The 19,694-nt window shown below is 44.2% G+C and overlaps 1 protein-coding gene across 1 annotated transcript in view; it reads left to right on the top strand.

The window, feature by feature from the left end:
* plxna4 (plexin A4) overlaps nucleotides 1-19,694 on the top strand; it is a gene marked incomplete at its 5' end in the record, with an annotated part of 189,046 nt that overhangs the window by 33,062 nt on the left and 136,290 nt on the right. The gene's annotated exons all lie outside the window — the stretch shown is intronic.

Here is a 19,694-nt window from a genome sequence, read left to right as displayed (position 1 = left end):
CCCCTTCCCATCCAGCCTCACACATGTTGTTGTTCTCTCTCAGTGCTGTGACAGTGTCCCTGGCAGGGTTAGGTAACAGTGTGCGGCGTGCCCTACTGAGATGCGGTGAATAATTCAGTCAACAGGACACGAGGCTATACTCTTATGTCAACTAGAATTACAAGTTACAAGATACTGTATTTACAAAGGAGAAAGTGAGGCTGTGTGGGAGAAATGTGTGAGAGAAGACACGAGAAGTGAGAAACCCAGGTGTGCCTGCAGATTTAGCTTTCTTAAAAAAAAAAAAAATAATAAATCAACATGACAATATAATTTAGTATGCGCAGTAATTGTGCTATCTTGCTTGTATTACATGTTATCCCTTTCAGTGTTGTGATCATATATTGGTATTGGTATTAGACGCGCCAAACAGCTGATGACGACGTGTTCCTTTTGAGTTTGTCGTCATTAAAAAGACGAGTGGGTTCTCGTATGTTCGGTTACGAAATACTCAGGGCTGTTTGTCGTTAGGAATTGAAGCGTAAGATGGTGGGAAGAAGGGATTTTGCAGTGCCTGGGAGAGGAGATGAGTCAGTGGGACGGATAAAGGGCAGAGTGGAGGGAGACTTTTTTTTTAAACTACCAGAAAAGGCTGAATGAAGTGAGGAAGGGATGCAGTGAAAGGAGGAAATGCGGATGTGTGAGTGAGGGAGATAGGCATGAACATGACTCCCTGGCGTGACTCATCCAGCCGGTGAGAGATGGGTCACCATGGACACGGCCGCTGACCCTGCACTGATGCCCGATCTATTGATCCCATTAAAGCCACACTTCTGTGTTTCTGTTCCTCTCTCTTTCTCTGCGGTTGCTTTCCTGTCCGACTGTATTAATCTTAATGAGATCAACAACTCTGCGTCTCTCTCTTGTCTGCGTCGTCTGTCTCTGTGCCTCGGCTTTTTGTCTCGCCGTCTCTCGCTGCACGTCTGCCTTCCTGTTTTCCACATCTACTTTGTCCTTTTTAACGGCTGACTGCCTGTAGTTTGTAGTTTAAGTGCCACGACTAGCAAGCATTATGCAAATCGTGATTAAATACGTGGTGAGGAAATAATACCGTGAGATAACCTAATACATACAAATGTATTAGGCTGCACATAAATGAATAAAAGTGTGTCCTCTAGTGTTCCAACCCTTTCCTGTCTGTGTCCCTCTTGTCATCTTTTCTGCCACTTTTTGTTCTCTATATTTTGTCCAGTTCTTTCTCAATTGTCAAGGTTCAATCAGACAGTAGGTTTGACATATTTGTCTCTCTTAATTGGAGATTAAAGCAAAGGCCATCAACAAACAAATGTTCGGGTTTCGGATGTATATTCTAAATGTGTAGGAGACAGAAGTGCAGTCTGATTACTCACCAGTGAGATCATTCGCAATTAGCCTCCTTTGTGCTAATATAAAAGGTTATCTGCCACGTGGCGATGCGTGCACACACACATGTACGCAAACACCGTGATTTAAAACTATTAAAGTTATTTCTGCGGGAAATATCCTCGGCAGTGAAGCTTCACCCATTCTACACAGAGACTTGATTAGAGGTTGATTTAATGCTCTCCAAACAATGAGCTCCTGTTTATTTCCAATTAGCATGATGGATGCAGACTGCAGCAAACATACTGCCTTCCTCCTCTTCTTTTTTTTTTTCTCTCGCCTCTCTCACCTCGTGTCTCTTCCTTTCTTTCATTTAAAACACAGTTTTCTTGGATGGCACTCGCATGGCAACAGCACGCTTGGACATGAGTGTTGCCATGGAGCAACATTTTAACAACTGCGGTTGTTGCTGCACCGTATTACTTATTAATTGGATGTTCAATGTCCTTAACCTCTTTGAGGGTTGAGCTTGGCTTGGCTTTATCTTACCTATTTGCTTCGGTCTCTGAAGTGATTTGCAAGGATTTTATTTTTTATTGTTCCAAATTGGCATACAGTATATGGTGGTTTCTGATGCTGGCTCTCTTTATGTGTCGTGGATCTCTTGCCTTTATGTTATTTTGTGACTAGAGTTGTGAATGTATCTTTATGGAGGGTATTTGATGTTCAGAGCAAGCCAAATTAAATGAAGAGCCTTTATCTGGATCTAGGCGAAGCACATCTTCAGACGACGGACTCAACAGTACATGCATAAGCACCACACACACACACACACACACGCATGCACATATGTGCTAATAGGGCACTGTTCCATTAGATAGGCTACATGCATATCAACAGACTAGCTCATGTAAAAAAAAATCCCAGTTAAGCCCATGCAGTAGTTCTCTTCCATTTTCAATAACTTCTAGAGTGAAATTATCTGAACTGTGTTATCTTTATCATACATAGAGTCTGGCGTCGCACCCAGGGAGCCCCAAGCTATCAGTCTGCCACACATCCACCTTGACACAGCCCATCATTTCAAATCAGAAGCACTCAAGGCTCTTATTTGCAGGCAAAGAAGAGGTGGCAATTTTATGCATTTTTGATCTGAGACTGGAACAAGCTCCTTTCCTCTCCATGCTGGCTTTCAATAAATTCAGATGATTTCCCGTGTCATTAAATGCTGCATTTGAATTGCAAATGAACTCCTTGTGCTCTCCACGAAGACGCGCTACACACGCTCGTATATCCAGACGTACACGGGCAGACAGACAGCACTTGCATTGCTCATGTTTAATTAAGCGGTTTGTCTGTGAGAGAGAGAGAGAGAGTGATGGGCCTAGTACACACTGTTACCTCAACGTGCGTTTTCTTTAATAAACTTTTCCTTTTCACTGCTCAATATCCTGTGGCCCTATAGGGGGCAGTACATATTAGGGGCCTCTTTTGTCCTCTGCCAGCATGACCAAGGTAAACATCCTCTTGGATTATCTCTTTCATTCTTTATCTCACTCTCTTCCTCCTCTCACCCCCTTTCTTCACCCTCTCTCCCGCCTTCTCATCCTCTTTCACACTCACTCCATCTTGATTCTGTCTTTTTTTTTTTCGTCTCGGAGATGAAAGCCTCCCCACAGCTCCTTTCACTCCTCCTGAAGCGGCCCAAATGAGGTAGCTTATCTGATGAATTCCCCCCCCCCCCCTCCTTCTTCACAGACAGGCAGAGACACACACTTTCACACTTCCACACACACAACACACACACACACACACGCACGCAGATACTTCTTTTTTAGCTTACACTCTCACAGCACTGGCTCACAAAAAAAAGACCAATTCTTACATACTGCACATGTACACGCTCTCTTTCAGATGTCCATAACTCACTTATGCACCATATAAACATATGCATAGGCGGGATGATAAGGAAAACACTCTCACACAGACACACATACGGTGTGCCTGGAGGCATGGCAGGGCCTGGTGGGAGATCCGGGGGCCTGGCATTGTGGTACGAGGTGCCTGGCGTCGGGTCCCCCGGGGTAGTGGGCTGACTCTGATGTTAGGTTATTGGGCTCCGCACAGCAATGCCTTTTGGTCTGCTCTGTAGGGGGGCATGAGGGAGTGCATGCGCTTGACGGCTTGTATTAAACAGTAATCCCAACAGCTGTTGTTCAACCAACCGACCCCCCCCCCCTAACTCTCTTCCTACATTCTTTCTCTTCCTTCCGTCTTTTCAGGCGTCTGTCTGTTTTCCTTGTTGGAGCGCAGCACGAGCCAACCGGATCCACTAGAGACCCCTCATTACCAGCTCACGCCTCCCAAACATTACATTCATATACAACTCATTTACATTAGCACATTTGTTTATTAGCAAAAATGTAATGCCGCCTGCATTATGTATTTAATCAACATAGCAAGGAAATGAATGTAACTGAATGTCTCTGCACACTGCTCATGTAACATGTACTCCCCCTCCCCCCTATAATGCCATTAAAGCATGATACACATGCAACATACACATAGGTAACTCAAAACACTTGGTTAAGGAAAGGTGATGGTTAAATACAAGAGTGGTTGTGTTGACTTTTTAATTATTTAACCAAAACTATCTACACTGTAACTGTTTCCAAACCTTAGCCAAGTGTTTCAGTTGCCTAAGCCCAACCACACGTGGGATGCAGGACATAAACTCCAGGCTGTGTGGATAAAGTCCTGTGTTTTTTCGACTTAAACACAACTCCATCGTCCTCCCGATGTATTTGGAATGTTGCCAGTGAATGTAATTCAGACAGCAATGCTATTCCCTTCCAAACATATTTAGCAAAGCATCCATTAGTACTATATAAGCATATTTGTAGTAAATTGGGTTGATCTTCTTCCTTCACACACACACACACACTAAAGTCTATGCTGACTATGATGTCCAGACAGAAAGTGACACCATTAGAGCAGCTGGTATTCGATAGTGATGTGTGTCTCTATGTATGTGTGCTAGTAAACCCTTTAATGTAGCATAAGAATTAATGAGTCAGAGTGCAAAGGGTGAAAGTGCAGCTGTACCCTGGCACCTGCACTCCACACACACACACACACACACACACACACACACACACACACACACACACACACACACACACACACACACACACACACACACACACACACACACACACACACACACAACCCCTATACCTGCAGCTGGCTACTGATTGAGCTGTTCCCCACCCAGGGGACCTCCTCATCGTGGGGCACGTGTGTGTCTCTCTCACTAATTACCCCCTTTACACCAGCTTGCCAAGAGTGCACCCCTTCCTCCTTCTCTGGGTCTAATAAGATACTGTAGTTTCATCTCTGTCCCCATACGTCCATACATCCTCCCGTCCCTTCTTATGACCGTCTCGTGGCTCCCCTCCCTCCCTCCCTCCCTCCCTCCCTCCCTGCTGCATGTCTGTCACCCAGGACGTGCTGTCCCACCCCAGCCCTCTCCCCCAGGCCTCTGCCCTCTCCCCTGGGTACCATGTGGAGGCAAGGCCCGGGCTTTGTCTCCCTGTCTAGACCCTGACACCGACCACAAGGGGAGGGAACTTAATGATGGGTTCAGCAAATGTGCTTGCTGGCTCTAACCCACATGGTTGTGGGTACACACACAAGCGCATACACACTCTCTCTACTCTCTGCTTTTCTTTCTCCTTTCTCTCTCTTTCAGTGACAGAATTGACAATGGCGCTGTCTGTTCACCATGTCATTAACATGTCCCCCACTGTACTTATCCTGTTGGGTACATAATTAAAGATTATTTTTAATCTAATCAACAGTTTAAGCCCGATACTGAAATTAATAAACTGTGAGCTCTTTAGCTGACTTTATGCTAATGCCGCTAAATAGTCTTGTTTTGAGTTGTGAGTTGTAAACTTTGTTACTAAGATATTTAGATGGATTCTTTTCTTGTGTGTTTCAAAGACTTTGTGTTGTTGTCTGCTGCATAACTAAGTCGTAACAGGAATGGGCACGTGAGAAAACTTCCATCCAAAGGCATCGCTCTTTTGAAATGTATGTTTCAAAGAAGGAAAATTAATATTCACAAACATCTCAAAGCCATTCTAATAGATGGAAGCATATTTAATTTCTTTGTTGATTATGTGTGAAATTAGGAAAGCTATTTGTTTCATCCAAACCTGTGAAAACATTGGGCTCCAACTTTTGATGTGAATGTAATTTGTAACGGTGTGAAGGTTTGTAATGTAGTCGTTCCAAGGAATTACATCTCAACGCCATTCTCAGCTAAAGATGCGGCATTGTTCCCCCGATCGCGAAGCGTAAATGGCAGCAGCAGCTTGAGAAATAACTTTGACGAAGATTTAGAATGCATAATTGAGAATTCATCACAATACGGCATTCTAATTCTTCCTGAATGCATTTATTTTCTGTTTAAGGCGATTGAACACCGAAAAAAAACCATAATGAACTTGCACATTAATTAAAAGTATTTACTCAATGTTTTTCTCGCGCATGCATCATTTAATCCTTGGAAGTCAATGTTATTATAATATCCTCAATTGGAAGTCTGGGCAAGATTTAAACCCCAAACATTGAGCATAATAACACTGCACTGCGGCTGGCTTCCCCTCAGGGTGACCTACAGTACTTCTCTCCTTGATTCACATGTTCAAACACTCCAGTTTAGTGTGTGGCAGTGCCATCTCTCACATTATGTCAGGCTCTCAGGAAATATCCGTGAATACAACGAAATTGCATGAAATTTTGATTTAAAAAAAAAATAACCAAGACATCTACAAACCCGTAGATCCCAGAGTATGAAGAGTTGAAAATCCGGACTGGTATTAAAAATGCATGAGTTTTTCTTTGGTTGGAAAATGGCTTGACTGGCAGACGATGATAAGAGATTGTCTCTGACTCTCGTCGCACACGCTCTGTCGTTCTCTGCTTGCTTTCCCTCTCTCTGTCTCGAGCCGACATTCTGCTTTGAGCACTAATGAGAAATCGTGAACGGCTGCTGAAGTCTTTGGTCATGACGGTCAGGACAAGAGATGGACGTTGCCCTTTTCTCTCCTGTGTTTGTTTGGCTCTGCGTTTGTCTGAGCAGTGAGCCAAAGGACAGGGCCAGTGGTGTTGAATGATAAACTGAATATGGCTGTGTGTGTGTGTGCGTGTGTGTGTGATTTGTTTTAACTGTCTCGATGACTGATATGAAGGCTGTGGTGCAAATGTCTTGGAAGAGGTTGATGGAGGGTTTAGGTCGGCATGACTGTCAGATTTAGCCACTCTCTGCGTGTGTGTCGGTATATCTGCACTAAAAATACATTTTCAGTTCCCTATTTTATCTTTGCTTTTATTAGACATTTAACTACGTTTCAAACTGGATGTTTCTGTAGACGCTATGCTGTCTTCAGTAGCCTGCTATCCTCCTAATTTGTATTCTTGATCACATTGTTGAGTGTAGTTTAAACTACGTCTCTTTTCTTCTGTTTTGGTCTAATTGCTCTCCAACTCTTCTCTCTCTCTCTCACTCTCTCTCTGTCTGTGTGTGTGTGTGTGTGTGTGTGTTTCTGGGTCTTGTTCCCTCTACAGGCAGTCTAATGAGCACACAGACTTCTGTGGAACACACACACACACACACACACAACTTGATTGGGCCCTGCCAGTGCATCTCTCTTCAGCCTAATGAGCAGTGCTGGACAACCAGTGTAACAATCATATCTCTGTTTCTGTGTTTGTCTTGTTTGTGTTGGAAGCTCTGAGGCTGCGTTAATTCCAGAGTAAACTCTCAACGGCTTGATGGGCACTGTTTTACTCCAGTACTTCTCTGCAGCGCATGCTGAAGAGCAATATACATCTTAGAGCTTTGGTGGTGATTTTTTTTTTGACTGTTTTGTGAGTATAATAAGCTGCTTGACTCTGAAAAGAAATAGGACAGAGAAAACTGTGATGGGATATTGGTGGAGTGGCTTAGCATTCTGAAAACAGCTGGGGCTTCTTAGTTTCTTGTTGTAAAAGTGAGGGCTATAAGTCATTGCCATTTATCTGGAATTGAATAATGAAATCCAGATCTGTGGTGAAATTTGGGACTTTTTATTGGAGGGACAGCATGTGTGTTTTCTCCAAATGTTGTGCAACTTCCTGATTACTTTGTGTCGAAATGACTCGCACTAAGTTTAAGTTTGTGTGTTTCGAGAGGGTCAGCAACTTTTTGGCTGTTATTGAAATTCTTGATCTTGAAGCAATAGCTTCAGTGTGATACTCTGTCGACATCTGACCTTCAATTATGATCCATGGATTATTTCTTCACTTCTTGCTCTGGCGAGGTCTGCTCCCTCAGTCGTTGCACGCAATCCTTTATGTGAGGAATTTCAACAAGGTACATTTTTACGATGTAGAGACCAATCACTCTGTCTCTCTGCCTCTGACAAATCTCCCGACAAGTGATCCCTCACACGGTGATGCAATCCAGAACGCGTGAAGTGAAAACATGGTTGTGATTATCGGTCTGAATTGAATACATTTCAACAGACTGGCCGTTGTCTCCACACAGACGCGGCATCTGGGCTTTGCAAAAGAGAAACAATCCTTTTTACCACTGATGATCAATCTTACTAATCAGGTTTAAAACATTGTGTGCCGGTCGATCAGATGTCTTGCCGTCTCGTCGGATAAACGGAACAAATATATGGGCAACGCAGCGGTGGAGGATAAAACAACTGAACCGTAGTTAAGTCCTGTTTTATCAAGTCTATAAACCAGTTTCCTCTAGTTTACAGCCTAACCTTTTGTAACACTAGTTACTAGTACACAGTATATCAGAGTAAGCAACACAAATAGTTGTTCTGAATATATCAATTCCTATCGCTTGCTGCTTAATGATGACCACCGACTGAGTTTGACATGTTTTGCTTTACCACTAACTGTGTATCTTGAAGCTGGCTGTGTCTAATGATCGTAATCGCAGTGTGTTGGTTTGTTTGTGTCCGTTATTCTTTTAGACTGCGGTCCGCAGCAGCTTTGTCTTATTGGGGTCTTTCCTTTGAAGCTGCCCGGCCTCTAGTCAGGAGGTTTAGACTTCAACTCATCTCTCTGCCTCTCCTCTCAACCCCTCTGGTGGACATCTGTGTTCTGTCACACACAACACAAAGGCTTCAACACGTACACACTCTTATGCTGGCTCGTTCTCTGTTAACATGGCACTTTGAATTCACATCCAATTTGGATTCTTTGATGACGGTGTGTGTCTGTGTGTGTGAACGATCATGCATCTGTGTGTGTGCTCGGTGTGTTTGTATGTGCCTTTTAATGTGTATACTATATACTAAACATAATGACCATTTTAATCATTTGGCACACGGACACACGTGCACACACACACTCACACTCATCCACGCCTCAGGGAGCATGTCACTTGATTTGACCTGTGGAGTTTTGGCACCAGATGTCTCCAGCTGGCACTACTGGAGACATCTGCTACATCTCCATCCTTGTGTTTGTGTCTGTGTGTGTGTGTGTGTGTGTGTGTGTGTGTGTGTGTGTGTGTGATTCTCTGTGTGCGTATGTACCTTGGCACTTTCAATAAGCCCAAGTGTTTGCTTTTGCCTTATTGCCTTTTGTCTTTTCATTTCCAATCTTCTCTTGCTTACTTTTCCATCCTTCCTTTCCCATTTCACTGTTGTCTTTCTCTCTGATTTTTGTCAGAACTCTCTCCTCTCTATCTGTGAGTGTGTTCTAAATAAGCAATGCCTCGCCACCTTGAAGTATCGGGACCTATTGTTGTGTTAAAGAAAATAGTTTGGCCCAACTCTGAGCTACTGTGTGCTGTAACTCACCCCGAGGGGAAACCGAAAAAGAAAATGTATATCTGTTTGTGTGAATGTTTGTGTGCGCCTTTGTTTGTACTTTTTTCCTCACACATGGGGAGGCGTGATGTATCCACATTCATACATGCAGACTCATGGACACAGTGTCGCATTAGAAAATAAATGAGTTGCTTACACCATAGTCGCCCCTTTGGTTTGTCGTACTCTCGTTTATCATTTATGAGGCCCTTTATTCTTCAGCATGCACGAGGATGCTGCTTTATTTTGTAGCGTTGCATTATTCAGCTGCTTGTTGTGAGGGATGTCCATGATGATAAGGGATAGTAACACGTGCACACACACACACACACAAATAAACACACACGGTGAGATTCCCCTTTGTGATCTGTGGGGATTCTTCTTCCGTTGTTTATCGCTGCAGTGCGTACGCGTGATTCCCATGATAGATCAGGATGAATCATAGACTTGCCTGATCATGTACTGTTTAGGAGCAGCATCTTTTAGCAAAGACAACATCCACTATTCCATGCTGATAACTGAGGAGCAATAATGACTTTACTGCCATAACAACACAGCTTGTTAGGAAGTTGGCTTGCGGATATCTTGCAACATTGTAAACTCTAATAGCTTAACACACACACACACACACACACACACTCTATCTGATGGAAAGGTTCACCCTCTCCTGTGCTCTCCAGCTCTTGTCTACTTCCGTTGTGTTGAGACAAACAGCGATTTGTTCCACTGTATTTGTTTACAGCTTGTTACATCATGGCACCTTTCAACGCTCTCCCCTGTTATTAGAACTGATTTGTCTTGTTTTGCTGCTGTGCTGGAAATGGAGCCTCGGAAAGTTTGTGTGTGAGAGAGAGAGAGAGAGAGAGACAGAGTTTGAGTGTTTGCTTATATCTGCATGTTCATGTGTGCATCTTCTTGCAAACCAAAGCACATGAGCTGAGGAAAAGAGAGAGAATAAAACTGTTTATACTTTTGTCTGAGAGAGGGAGAGATAGAGTGTGTGTGTGTGTGTGTGTGTGTGTGTGTTTTTGTTATGTGGTGTGTCACTCTCCTGTTGCTTGTGACAGTCGAGTAATAGTGGCTGGCTGACTTTTGGACCTCCAGGCCCCACACCATCGTCACACATCATGAGCATCTCTTAGCAGAAGGAATTGGTTTGCCTCCCACTTCTCTTGCTGATACTGCCAGTGTGTGTGTGTTTAGACACACACGTGTACACACAAACGTTGGGTGCTTGAGCGCACATTAAGTGCAGAAGTCTCTAATATAAACTCTCAACATAAACACATCTCTGATCAAATTCTAAGTTGACTGTACTGAATAACTCCACCATTAATTGGCTCTTTTACTATTGAAATACTGCTTCCCTCAAGCTTACAGAACATGGCTACATTGAAGAGATGGTATACTGTAACATCATAAATATTAAAACACACACATTCATGGACACACAGGGAGCACTGATGATAACCTCCCAGTCCTTATTTATCATTCATAAGTGGAAAGACATCTGAATTTTAAATGGGCAGAATCCTCAGGCAAATTGGTCAAAGCTGTCTCGGTGGTTAGTTTGTTGTTGTTGTTGTTTCTAGTGGCTGAATTGTATCATTATGACAGAAGGGTTTAAGTTGGTAAAGCTTTTTCTGGACATCATATGAACAGAGGAAAAGTTTTGATCTTCCCTTAGAATATGTTTTTTCTCCCAATTATAGGGCTTCCCTCGTTAGTTCGAAGAGATCACACGCACCTGACGTCCTTTGGCAACTTTGGAGTAAGATCCACACGTGTGATAAAGAACTTCATTAAGCGGCGCCGAGACCAAGTCGAGGTTTCTCGGACACAGTCCACACGAGCGGCTCTTTACCCGTGGGGGTGCTTCCCGCTCTCTGTTAAAGGTTGCGGTGCAGTCTCCTCTACATTTCTGAACAGTTTAAACGGCAAGGCTCCCTGGAGATCAATTAATAGCTCCTAGAAGAGAGGAGAGAACAGTGAAATTGCCTGTCTTAGTGGTTCACGCTCTGATGCGCCGCCGATGCGTTTGCTTAATTAGGCCTAAAATATCTTTCAGAACTTGACTGCTAAAAACATTTCTGTTTGCGTTTTCACATGTTAATGAGTTTTCTCATATTTATGTGGCTAGATAAGAGAGTGTGTCTGAGCTGATGGTGTAATAGAGGCAAGGCTTCTTCCATATGAGAGAAAACACGTCTAAAAGCCCACTAATACCCCGAGAGGACATGCTGTAAATTACAACTGGGCCTGGAAACAGATGATTGTTCAACTGATCGATTTAGGAAACGACCAAGTTAAACCGTTTTTCTAAACTTGAAATGCTTCTGTTCAACACAGCAGGCAGACTCTATAGAAGTGGATTGTGTTGGTCTACTGTGTAAAATGACGGTTTCATTTGGACTTGGTGACCTGCAAACTGAGCACAAACCGAGTGTATGTACCTAGTTATTTCATGGCAATATCCCTGGGGGGTGGCAGAGGTGCTGTAAATCCCTCCTTAATTCAGATCAGCACCATGGACAGTGACAGGGAAGCCCCTGCGATTGGCATCAGCAGCACCACGGCCGGCGGCCGCGTTACCGGTCTCGGGAGATGCGGTCCCATTGTTTGCACATTGAACTTGTCACCACGTCGCGTAGAAGTGGTGTACGAAATCCAGCTTCAAGTTTAGTTTAGTTAAATCAACATAGATGAAAGGCTAACTATGCCTCCAGCTCTGAAAACTTAATTTAATTTGCCACACATATTTTGCCTGCAGGTCTAAATGTATTACAGCAGTGACTGTTTACTCATGTTTTATTCCTCTCGGGTTAACATGGTCTCTTTAATGCCATGGATTTATTGCAGAGGGGGGTTCTGCTAACACTGCAGCGGCTCTTTCAGAGGTCCCAGTGAATGCTGTAGCACTGCAGAGGTGGTGGCTGCCGTAGAGCACACACTGGAGACTACAGAGCACAGGCATACACACACAACTCATGGTAGTCTGGCAACAGAGGTTGATGAAAACAGTAACTAGTGTAGTCCACGGAAAGAGGAAGTGGACACAAGAGCATGTCCTCAGTGGAGGACGAAAGGTGGAAACTGAGCTGTAATAACTGACAGCAAAGAAGATCTTATTTCCCCCCCCCCTTCTTACTTCAGTCGCTGTCTGTAGCCCTTGCCTTTCCACCTTTACAACAACAAATACATCTTTGGGTTTAACATATTATTCTAAGCTCTGTTTTGGTTTTTTTCTCTCACATTAAAGCTTGTTGCCGATGAATTATTTAAAGTGAAGGGAATATAGTGCAGCTTGCCATATTTCTTTTTTAGCTTTGTGTGATGATTATTATATTATACTCCGGGCATAACGATGTACATGGTGTATGTGCTGTGCTTTGATGTGAAAATCACTTTTTTTATTTTTTTTTGTGCAAAGGAGATCCGTGTCTGTACGTCTCTGTGTAAAACATCTTGCTAGCATGACACTGTGTTAGCATGCCTCTGCCCTTGGTGCTGTCAGATTGGAAGACAGGTGACGGTGAGGTTTGTGCTGTTATTCGGTGCAGGAAAACAACTTCGTGGGTCTGAGTAAAGCCTGTGCTTTTATGTGCATAAATGGGACTCATTTATCTGCTCCGTCATTTGTTAATTATGGCATTGTCTGGGCATGCATAAATTACGTGTTTACACAATTAATTGTGTCTGAGGCACATGCACTTGCACAAAGAGTATCTCCAGAGGGGCAGCATACATCTGCTTTTCCCTCATTAACTCCGTGCAGAATGCTATTTGTCAGCTGCACTGTCGTCAGCTTCAGTAGGCCACATGTGTGTCCAGAGATGGATCAGGTGGAAAACTCAAATCCCAGCAGGCCTCTTTGACCCCGCCTCCACAGAGATCAGTACAGTGCCAGTCGCTCACCTGCTGCTTGAACTCTGACAGAAGCACCTGGGGGGAAAAAGACGGGGGACCATGGAAAGCTGTCCTACTGCTTCCATTAATTCACTCCCTGTTTGCGTTGTACTCAAACTCTCCATCTGTGTTTCCGGTGGTTCAACATGGTCTAAAGTTGGTTCTCTCCTTCTCCTCCCAGCTCTGTCTATTCCAAAGAGAAAACACACCGGTGGTTTTGAACAATCTTGTCCCATTTAAATAGGCCAAGCCAGAAATAGTATGCCCGTGTAATACTCTGAAATCAGGCCTCATCAACTCGAGTCTTGGTTAATGAATCCAAGATGTGTGCAGTTCATTTCCTTGTCTTAACCTTGACGGCAGGTTCTCAGTGTTCATTGGACGCCGGCTGGAAAGATCTGATATGTATTTTCATCATACTTACAAGGGATGTAATATTCCTTTCATAAGGGAGTGTATTATTAAAACATGAATAGATTGAGTAACCTTGAGTCTCTGACTCCCAACACTTCACGCTCTCCTCACCGTTGCCATGGTAATGCAGCAGCAGCAGCACCTTGCAGTGTCGAGCGTTTTCTCAAAAGCTCACTGCAGTTTTCATTCCAGCGGATTTCGCCTCCCCTCAAAGTTTCCACCTGCATGGAGATGACCTGAACAGCATGTGCAGCCACTGGAGGGTGGGAGGGAGGGAGAGAGAGAGAGACTGATGCATGTGTAGAATATGTCAGCTAACAGAGTGTGTGTGTGTGTGTGTGTGTGTAGCCAGAGAGATAACCATGATTGGGTGTGCGACTATCAACATGGCTTCATGTCATGCCTTCTCACTTCTGCCTTTTGAGATAAGACTAACACACACACACACACACACACACACACAGCCGCACACAGTTTGATCACCTGGTGTTCATTACACCCTCGCATATTGAAACTCAAAAGAGTGGAATGCAGATTCTTTCAATCATCAGAAGCAGATCATTTATGTCAAATGCCAGATTTTTTTTCGCGCCACAAACAACAAAAAGATGCTGGAACTATTGCTCACTACGGAGAGCCAGCTGCAGAGCTCCACGTCGTGTCCTGTTGAACAGCCCACTTGCTTCTCTGAAAATGTGTACGTGTCCAGTTTGAACCCGGCCTAAGAGTCGTACCACGTCCTCACGAGTGTTTGAATCTGGCTCATGACCTTTATTTCATGCTCCTATCTTTCCTCTAACTCTCTAGAGCATCCTGTGTAGCCAGCAGTGTAGCTTTTGCAATATAAAATGATTTTTTATAACGACTTATCTCTGTGCCAGTTATTACTGTTTGAAAGTAGAAGTTCCTCTGCCACTGTGGTGACATCCCTAGAGCTCACCACATGTCTAAAAATACTACTTCTGGCTTTCAGCGTCTCGTGGCGGATCTACGTATGTTCAGTGGCTGTCATTCTGCCTTTCCATCTGATTTAGCCCACGTTAACAACATTCAGGGGGGACGGCAACACCTGTCGATGAGCAATGAAGAACAGGTGCCGTCGCACCACGGGGAGAGCTGCTGAGTCACTCTCGCACACTTACACAGGCACTTACACAAAAGACGCCACGTGGATGGAATCTCAATGAACCATGGCTCATTTAACTTTTTGGCGTTGTCATGGAATGGATGTATTTGGACATCGTTTTTGTTGGTGTCACATTTGAAATGAAGAGCTACTACTGAGCCTGTTGACCTGGATTAGATGTTCTACTATGGAATCCAGCATAGCCTACATCTACATTACAGATGATGAAACAACAGGCTGCTTTATGCGGTGAACATTGAGATCCACCTTGTTTTACTAACGTCTTTGTCTAGTGTTTGCACTAAACCGTTCCAGAGAATAAGTGTTGATAACCATGCTGACTGTTTCCATGGAGTTTCAGTTAAATACTATGTTGTTATATGGATCACTTACGGAGAGAAAAGGAAAGTGACCATGGATTATTTATACTACAGTATAAACTCACCGACCTTAGTTGTACGCTCACTATATATATATATATATATATATATATATATATATATGTTGAGTGAATTGGAAAACCCCAGGGGTTCATATGGTCTTCAGCTTCTCTGTTACTACATGAAGCCAGCAGCTCACGCTGCGTCAGTCTCTGCTGCAGTTACATCTATAGTCTCAACCCAGGGGAGCCTTTCTCCAAGCTGCCTGATGAACAACAACATCAGAAAGAAAACATTTGGACACGACAGGAACAGCATCCTCTATTGGTTTTTATTTCTCCCACTCTGCCATTAATTCCCAGTTCTGCTCTTTCTTTTCATCGCGTTATTTGTGCCACATCCTCACCTTTCCCCCTCAGATTCTCTCCTTGGCATGTTACTTATTCTGTTTGTTGTTTCCTTAATCTCTTACTTCCTTCCTTCCTTCCTTCCTTCTCCATATATCCTCAATTATTTCCTCTTTTCCTTTAACCTCCCCCTTCTCCGCCTTACGTTCCCTCCCTCCCTCCCTCCCTCCCCTCCTGTCTCCCGCTGTATGCCAGCCAAGCTCCCCACTATCTATCTTTACCCGGGTAGCGTTGCCAACAATTAGAACACATTACTGCCAATTGTGCCACCTGCGGCCCCCTGAAAGGCATAAAAAGAGGAGAGGAGGGGACGGCACTGTGCCAATGGAGGTGGTGTGGGTGTGTATGTGGTGGGGAGGGGGGGGGAGCGCTTTACAGCATGCTGGATGCCGCCACAAAGCGCAGTGTTTAATTACCAATAAGCACTGGTTTAATCATGGGCCTGAATACCGCTGGATAGAAAGACTGCTACTGTCGTCTTCTTTGTGGGGGGGCTCGGTTATGTAGGAATAGTATCTGTGGGTGTGGGGGTGTCTGTGAGAGAGAGAGAGAGAGAGAGAGAGAGAGAGAGAGAGAGAGAGAGAGAGAGAGAGAGAGAGAGAGAGAGAGAGAGAGAGAGAGAGAGCGAGAGAGCGCAGGGGTTTATGGTTAAGCTGCTGTTTGGTTGTGGAAGAATGAGTCGCAGTCTTGGAAAGATGGAGAAGGGGCTCCATTATTGTTTTTTTTAATTCAGTGGTTGTGGAAATGAGATAGTGGAGAGAGAAATGCATAGAGAGGGAGAGACATTGTGTGTGTGTGTGTGTGTGTGTGTGTGGTGTACACATTCACACCTGCATTTTGGACCAAGGACTGGCTCAAATCACAGTGAATTGGATTTGTTGTGCGAGGCTTGAGTGAAAGCAGTCTCTTTTCTGGTCGTGTGGAGAAAACGAAGAGGTGTCTGTGAGGAGATTTAGCCCCGAGCCAAAACCAATTCAGAACCACTCCACACTGGAGAGGGGCCTTATCCCCCCAACCTGCCCTCGCAGTAACGGGCCTGAGCCTCCTGCACACACACACACACACACACACACACACACACACACACACACACACACACACACACACACACACACACACACACACATACACAGATGCACGCATACACACATTGATAGATGCACAGCTGTGTGCTGTAACTCGGGTTGCTGGCATAAAATATGAAAACACACACTCACGTTGACACAGACGCACTGTGTGCCAAGGTAGTATTAAAGCCGTAGTGTTTTTCTGTGCCGGCTGCAGCCAGTGGCCAGATGCGAATGTAATCCTCCATTGTGTTTTAAATGGATCAACCTGAGGGCTTAGCGAAGACTAGGAACACTGCAAGGAGGCACGTCCACACACAGTGAATTTACTTGTATTCACTGTTACAACTTTCCTCCACTATATTGTGGCTATTTCATCACTGTTTCAGGTGTGTGTGTGTGTGTGTGTGTGTGTGTGTGTGTGTGTTATCTTGCAGTAAGAGAGCTACAGATGGTCGATTGGCCTTTTCTGTTTTGCAGAAGTGCCTTGTGTGTATTGTGTTGAGATGGTGTGCGTCTCAGCTGTAACACACACATTTTCCTCCCCAATGAATAAATGATGTTGTGTCATACTGCTGTGACCCACCTCCCTCACAGACGTGCACTCCCCTTAACCCCACACTGCACACACACACACACACACACACACACACACATGCATGCTCACATTCGCTTGCACAGATCACCCTTTTGCTTGACCTTGGTCGTTGAAGAGCAGATGTTTTGAGGTGCTCTTGTTCAAAAGCGTCAGACTCTCGCAGTCTGTGACAGGCAATTTTGATTCACCCTTGCTCTACATCTATCTCCTCTCTTTTCATCCATCTTTCTGTCCTTCACCCCCCCCCCCCCCCCCCACCCCCCTCTCTCTCTCTTTGCTCTTCTCTGGAGTCTCAATGAGTAATTGCTCAGGGCTTCAGAGAGAAGGAGGGATGGAAAGAAAAAGTGAGAGGAGGGTGTATGAGAGCACGTATACACGAGAAGCTGAGCAGGAGTGAAGGTAGTATGAAATGAGCAGGGTTGGATGTATGCGTGTTGGTGTGTGTGTGCGCGATTGTGTGTGTGTGTGTGTGAGAGGCACAGTGGGATCATTGATCTGCTGAAAGTGCAATGTGTGTGCTGAATTAGAGGAGCAGGCACAGGGCTTTGAGCTTGTAAAACACTCCCACAGTTATAGCTCTCAGCGCTCTCTGTCTGTCTGTCTCTCACTCTCACATAAACATGCACGCTCGTACACACAGATCTATATTTGGGTGTTACTTACACTATCCAGAGTGTGCGAGTGCTTTTATTTATGCCTCATCTGTGAATAGGTGACTGTGTGGTGATATTGGCAGCTTTATTTGGAGCGTGCGAACCTGACTGATGGTAAAATTGATGAAACAGTTTACGTAACCTCAGTCTCAGTGAAGGAAATGAGTCGGCAAGTGACTGAATACTTTTCCCTTTGGCATTTTAGTCCATAGCGTCGGCAGCACACTTTCAGACCACAGGCAAGCCTAGAATTAGTTATGAATAAAGATTGAATAAGTTTGATCGCAGGTAAATGTGTGAATTTAAATATTTACAGTATAATTGTTCTGTGGGATCATTCATAGAGATAATCCATCTTAAAACGCCAAACGGACATTATGAAATGATAAAGAGCTCAGCTTAAGAACCCACTTCACAATGAACTCTTCAAACTAAGACAGTCATAATTGAATGAACAATGACTTGGATGACTGAGTGAACTCTCGGTCTCCTCCTCCTTCATTCAGCCCTCAGCCAAGGCATGTTACCAGTGTGTCGGAGCAGAGCTATGCAACTCGTAATGGACACAATCTGTCAGACATGCATGTGCAATCAATATTAATTCTCTTATCTGGGACGCGAGCTCCATCCCATTGTTCAGCCATTCAGTCACATGTCACCTGCTTCAGCCTGATTGCGAGCCTGACATGCCAGATTAGCTTGGCGGGCCAGCAGGAAGATAGCGAAGCAATCGGCGCTTATCCGTGGCGTTGCATAGTGCAAGTGCTTGACAGCAGCGGTGGGCATTATGAGGACATGAGGCTCTGATTCCAAAATCTGTCAATTAAAAAAGCAGTGTGTGGGGTTTCATTGTGCAGAAAGGTCATGGTGACGACTACGGCGGTGATGACGCTAATGACGATTCAATTTGGCTTCAAGCGGGGAGAGATTAAAAACTCCTTCCTTTCTGAAATGTTGACAAGCGCTCAGGCCGATAACCATTACTGCTGGAGACTACTGCAAGACCACGAGTACAACTTTCTGTTATATTTATCCTTGAACCCCAAAAAGTGTCCCTAACCTATGGAACACAAGGCGTCATCCCTGTCCTTACTACACCCCGACTACTTTTAATGACTTAAGGCCGGTGGCCCTTTCTCTCGTAATAATCAAAAAGCTTTCAAAATGTTGTGAAAACATGCACAAGTCTATGCAATTTGCCTCCAGGGTGTAGAGGCAAGTTGAGGATGCTGCACTTACCGTGGTAATCCACTTATAGAGACAGGAGCAAAAAATAAAACCCATAGTGTCAGTTGTCTGTGAGGCAAACCTGTCCTTAAAAAGCAAGAATTCCCTGAGTCGAATTGTTGAGCAAGTTTTAACTGAAACAACTGAATCAGTTATACCGTGAAGGTCAATGCAATTATTTGGGCCTCATGCCATTCCTTGCATACTAAAGTCCAACTTATTCCTTTTGGAAGGCAGTTTTGGGCCTCCAGGTGCAACATCGAGTAATACAGGAAAGCATTTTATTGCCAGAAGCCACTGTCTTTCAAAAAGTGGAGAGCATGGGAAACTAAATCTACACTTTATTCTAGGCTCAACTGTGTACACCGTTTTGTTTTAAATGACATTTCTTTTGTTACTTGTGATGTATTTTGATGTTGTTTCTCAATGCTCCAGCTCCTTGCCTGAAAAACAATCTTCCCTTGTGTATTAATACACTCTGAACCTTGAGTGAACCTCACAAAGCAATGCACAAGATGTATTCCTCACTGTTTAGTTGCACTAGTTAATGGAATTATAGGAATTATATACCAAATGTCTTGGCCGTTTTGTTTACGGTGGTTTGCCATTATGAAGGCTATAATACAGTTGATGACCGTTATGACAATAATGATTTCAAGGGCATTTATGACCCTAATGGCAGTGGCATG

The sequence above is a fragment of the Pholis gunnellus genome (genome assembly GCF_910591455.1).
Source record: "Pholis gunnellus genome assembly, chromosome: 22".
Taxonomy (NCBI): domain Eukaryota; kingdom Metazoa; phylum Chordata; class Actinopteri; order Perciformes; family Pholidae; genus Pholis; species Pholis gunnellus.
Note: the sequence above shows the minus strand (reverse complement) of the source record. Positions and strands in the feature narration are given on the sequence as shown.